This window comes from Cicer arietinum, chromosome 5 (genome assembly GCF_000331145.2).
Source record: "Cicer arietinum cultivar CDC Frontier isolate Library 1 chromosome 5, Cicar.CDCFrontier_v2.0, whole genome shotgun sequence".
Taxonomy (NCBI): domain Eukaryota; kingdom Viridiplantae; phylum Streptophyta; class Magnoliopsida; order Fabales; family Fabaceae; genus Cicer; species Cicer arietinum.
The window spans coordinates 50,440,246-50,446,059 of record NC_021164.2 but is presented as its reverse complement, the minus strand read 5'-3'; positions in this window follow the sequence as shown (position 1 = coordinate 50,446,059).

The following is a 5,814-nucleotide window of genomic DNA, read 5'->3' as shown; positions in this document are numbered from 1 at the left end:
TTCCTAACATCAGGAACATAAAATACATCTTTAAGAGTAAGTACTTTTCCATAAGTGAATTCAATCTCCACTGTTCCTTTTCCTTTGACTTGGACAGTTGAGGCATTTCCCATGTACAAAATACTTCCATCTTCTTCATCAATGGTCTTAAATAGTTCTTTGTTTTTGCACACATGGCGGGTAGCACCAGAGTCTATCCATCAAGATTCAACATCTTCAATCATGTTGAGTTCAGAAATAACAACAACAAGATTATCTTTTGTTGCATTTGAATTCTTCTCTTTGTTCTTCTTTTTCAAGAACCTGCACTCATTTTTAAAGTGTCCTGGTTTTCCACAATGATAACAACTTCCTTTTCTTTTCTTTCGTTGTTCATTATTACCATTGTGTTTTTCATGAGATTTATCAAAATCTCGATTTCTTTTCTTAAAGGATTTGCTTGAATTTCCTTCCTCCATTACATGGACCTTTTCATGAGAACATTGGTTTTTTAGTATCATCTTGTTTACGATACTCTTCTTCTAAACGAAGGTGATTACCCAATTGCTCAAGTGATATGTCCTCTTTCTTATGTTTCATAGATTTTTTAAAATCTTTCCAAGAAGGTGGAAGTTTGTCTATTATGGAGGATACAATAATGGTTTCATCCATGTGCATCTTATGTTGTTTGTAGTTATTAAGAATACGTTCAATTTCATGCATTTGTTCCATTGCTGATTTACTATCAACCATTTTATAATTATTAAATTGAGAAACAAGAAACTTCTTACTTGTAGCGTCTTCTTGCATGTATCTTGACTCTAATTTCTCCCATAGTTCCTTTGCAGATATGCTGCTTTGACATACACCACCTTCAAAGTTGTACGGATAAATTTCATCTTTTTCTGCCAACGGATAAAATTTCCTCCATCGAATTTCTCCAACTTCACAAAATTAGAAGTCATTTCTTTGAGTGATGCAACTTTAATAGTGAAGTTGTTGATGAAGATTATATGTAGCAAATTCCAAAGCAGGCTATATACATTTAACGTTCAGTTATTTACTGAAGCATTGCACTGGTTTGGTGGCAAAACAATGCCTCTGTTTTGCGAGCGGCAATACGCGGATTCGAACTCAGGATCCCATGTTAGGAAAGAATAAACACAACCACCAAACCAACATCAATATCATGCTATGTATAACAAATTATACATACATATATTATTCAATATTTTGGAAATATCTCACAGAATTCACACAGACAATCACCATATTTTTTATATGGTCACCACGTGTTGTTTGTTTCCTCCCTCTTAATGTGAAAACATAACTAGTCTGTTTTTGGTTATGTGTTGACTACAATTGATTTTATAATATTAATTTTAGTTAAAAATGAGTTGAACAAAACATGATTTAAGTTTGGATATATTTACAGGATGTGAGTTGAATAGTAAGTTTTATAATTAAAATCGTGTTTGGACTCAAAAGCTATGAATCTTGATTTGAAGTTGAAATCAATTTCAAAGACAATTATATTTGACAGTACCCTAAACGTGCCAAAATCAATTTTCAATTCTAAAAGTAGAACAAAACATACACTAAATACTAAAGTCGTTGAGTTTTATAAGAAGATGATTGTTGATCAAAGTTTTTTTAGTATTATCCAATAAATTATAATTAATATATATTCTAAATACATAGTAGTTTTTTTTTTAACATAAGAAAAGAGAAAAGAAAAAAAAACAGAAAAACAACTATTTAGATAAAGGGGATCTCAAAAACAAGTTACCTTTAGTATCAATGAATAAATTATTATGGGGATATAAGGTTGATTGAGTAATTAAAGTGGAAAATAAATTAGAAAGTGGTATAATTAAAAAGTTGCAAGTTGAATCCTAACCTTCAACAAAATACTAATAATATTTATCGTATTAATTATTGACATATGTTAAGAAAAACAATTAATTATTATTTGTGAAACACTAAGACTTCAGGGGTGCGGGACAAGCCACTAACATGATATGGAAATCTCTGCTCAAATGTAGATACACGAAATTAAAAAATGATGAAGTAGTGGCACTAGGAAGTTTGTCTCTACTCTAGCACGACCAATATTAAAGATGATTAACGATTATAATAAAGTTGGCCTCTATTCAATTACAAAATTATGAACAAAAGTCTATAGACACAAGAAATAGCATAAGGGTCTGTTTCATTGGCAAGATATGATAGAGACATGATACGATAAAAAGTATGATAGAGACAAAATATGATATTGACATGATAAGAAGTTATCATACAATGTGTTTGATATATACGGTATAATAAACTTGATAAGATTAGTTTATCATATCTAATATTTGATACACAACAGATAACCAAATGATATGATTTATATTGTAATCTATATAACTTTTTTTCTTTCAAAATAACATTCATATATTTTTTTTTTATAAATAAACAAAAAATGCTAAAAAGTATAAATAATTTATGAAGTAATTTTATATACTTAAAAAAATTGTTTATGCTACTAAAAAATATATAATATTTAAAAACATATATTATTAAAATTTCCAACACATTGTATCAAATTAAGTCGATTGACTACGTAGTAGATATAAAGTATCATAAAAAACAATATGTTATCTTACATGTTTCATCAAATCATACAAAATAAACCAACAAAAGTAAAATGTATTAAAGTTATATAAGTAAAATCAAATACAAAAATAGAACTAGTAGATCAACGCTATAACGAATGCAAGACGATCAACATCATCACAATCCCAAAATATGTGCAAGTAATGTGACATAGATAATATTTTGTTTGCTGCAACAAAACGCTCTTGTTCTGTTAGATGCATTTTCTTCAACTCATTCATAATGTTTCTTGAATCATCAAACACATATTTACCAACACCTAGATAGTTTGCAACTTCACTCAATTGTTTTGAACTTTTTCAAGCCAATTCTCAAAAGTTTTTCCTAACTCAGAAATACCATTATCAATAATATGTGTTCATCTGTTTATTCTCTTTGATTGAATTTCCACTTGGTCATTCTTTCTCCTAGATTGTGATTGACAAAGAGATGGTGATTGAGTAATTTCTACTTCAAGCTCCTCATCATTAATTTTTTTTGTCTCTGCTTTATCTATCTCCTCGACATTATCAGCAGGGGAGCATCTCTTTTACCAATAGCACGATATTTCCCAAAAACACGAACAAGCTTATCAAAGAGTGAAATTCGAGCATACCTATAATCTTTTGCATTTGGATGACTCTAAATAGAAATAAAAAATATAACTTTTCAAATAATCATAAAGGAACTCACTAAAATATACAAAGTTGAAATAAATTAATAAACATTAACCTTCATATATTCCTTCCACATTTCATCATTATCCACCTTAATCATTTTTTTCTCTTCATCCCAGTCAAATCCACTTTGATTTAACATATCATAACTTATTTCATAAACTAACTTCCTCTTCATTGCACATACAATGTGTAGCTTTACCTTATTTCCACATCCAAGAAACCTTTCCTCCAATTTTGTCTCGGTCATTGTTAAGGTGTTTGCTTTGAACTATCCATTATCACCTGTTGTTTTTTGAAATTCGAAAACCTTTGAAAACAATTTATGCCACCGAAAATATTACTGGGTTGAGTCGCGGACTAGGTCGCTCTCTTTAAGACGTTTCGAGGCACTGCCCAAAATTGTGCAAGGCAGACTATCAACCACGAAGTCCCCAGGATAAAACAGCCCAGATTCACTGTATCGGAGTTCTACTGCACTGTAGAAAACCGTTCTAGAATTACACCCTCAGTATGCCAGTCGATTGACTGACACTCAAATATAGCACGGAGGCTACTCAAGAAAATAAGAAGAAGAAGAAGAATATAAGGGGGAGAAGTGAGAAAAGCCTCAGATACGAAGAGCTTTTGGTGTGCTTTTCCAAGTGAGGTGAGCTCTCTATTTATAGATGAGTTCAGCAACTGGATCTGAGAAAAAAGGGGGGATCCAAGAGCACGAAGTCCATCAGCTGGTCACCAGGAACGTGCCTCAGAAATAGGAAACGTGACTTGACTAGGCTTCTTGACCGGGCAATAGTCAAAACGTGGGAAAGACTCAGCTTTAGGGTTTTGACGTGGCAAGTATCTGAAGCTAAGTCAAATTAGGGTTTTGACTAAGCAAATGAAAGAAGATTAGTCTGTTTAGGGTTTGAATGAATCAGAACTTGACTTTGACCTTGTGGATGGCAGTTTCGTAATATGTGACATATCACAAGCAATTAATTAATTAAATAAATAATTAATTTCCATATGTTAAAAAAACTTTAATACACCACAACCCGAACCGAACGGACGGCGGCGCGCGTGTGGTGGTCCGTTTGCTTGCGTTCTCCCTCCTTCACAAAATTGCGGTGCCCCTTGGGGCCCAACCCAATTGTGAAACTAACTCCTTATAAAGGTCATAAATGAGTGTGTTCCCTCCAATGTGAGACTTCTCATTTTTCAATTCACACATTAAAAGCCATCATCAATGCCAATTATCTTTCATCATTTCCAACAATTTCTCATTTTTCAATTCACAAATTAAAAGCTATCATTAATGCCAATTATCTTTCATCATTTCCAACAATCCCCCACTTGAATTTAAAAATAGATTCTTGAATAGCGTCAGACGCTTCAATAAGATTGTGCATAAACAAAGGTGTCTTTCGACTTGAACCTTTGCATAGCGAGTAGGATTCAGATTCAACAAGAGTAACCGTAGTTTTGAACTCTATCTCTGACATCAAACCCACACACAACCTTTTCATTAGGTGTATTCTATAAAGCCCGTGCATTTAGGGCCCTGCACGTGTATCCCAGTCTAGTGAACGCTCTAGGAATTCTGCCTCGAAATTCCATAGGAAGCGGCCCCCACTTCCACATTCACGTAGGTGAGTCTATCAAGAGTACTCCTGTAGCCACTAGGTACCCCACTCCATATAGAGTATAGATCTCATTAAGAGTTTCTATTATCTCATCCTTTTATCGCTTCAGGAATCATGCTTCTCATTTTAAACATAGCATGTTCATCTCATATCACTATGACTTGTTATTACCCATTGAACCTAATTCTTGGGATCTCCAGTCTTTTAGGTCGGGTTACCATCATAAGTGACTCATTTATCTATAGGCATTAGTCCCATCCTTTTGGATGTATTTTGGACTTTCTCTCTAGCTAATCCTTTCGTCAAAGGATCAGCTAAATTTTCATCAGTGCGTACATGATCCACAATAACAGCTCCTTTCGAAAGTAATTCTCTAACAGTGCTGTGCTTACGACGTATTTGTCGTCTCTTACCGTTATAATAACGATTCTCAATTTTTGCAATAGCCGCGGTACTATCGCAGTGGATCAACACAGCTGGTAACGGCTTATCCCACAAAGGGATTTCTGCTAGCAAGCATCTCAACCAGCTTGCTTCCTCACTAGCATTAGCCAGTGCTATCATTTCAGACTCCATAGTGGACTGAGCCAATACCGTCTGTTCTTCGATTTCCAAGATACAATACCACTCACTATATTAAAATATAGTCATCGATTGCTTTGGAGTCATCTGATAAGATGTTCCAATCAGCATCATTGTATCCTTCAAGGATAGTAGGAAATCTTCGATAATATAATCCGAGACTCATGGTCCTTTTCAGGTATCTCATGACTCTTTCCATAGCGTGCCAATGCTCCATACTAGGTCTACTAGTAAACCTGCACAATAATCCCACGACATAGGCAATGTCGGGTCTAGTACAATCAGGGGCATCCCTGAGGCAGCCAATGATG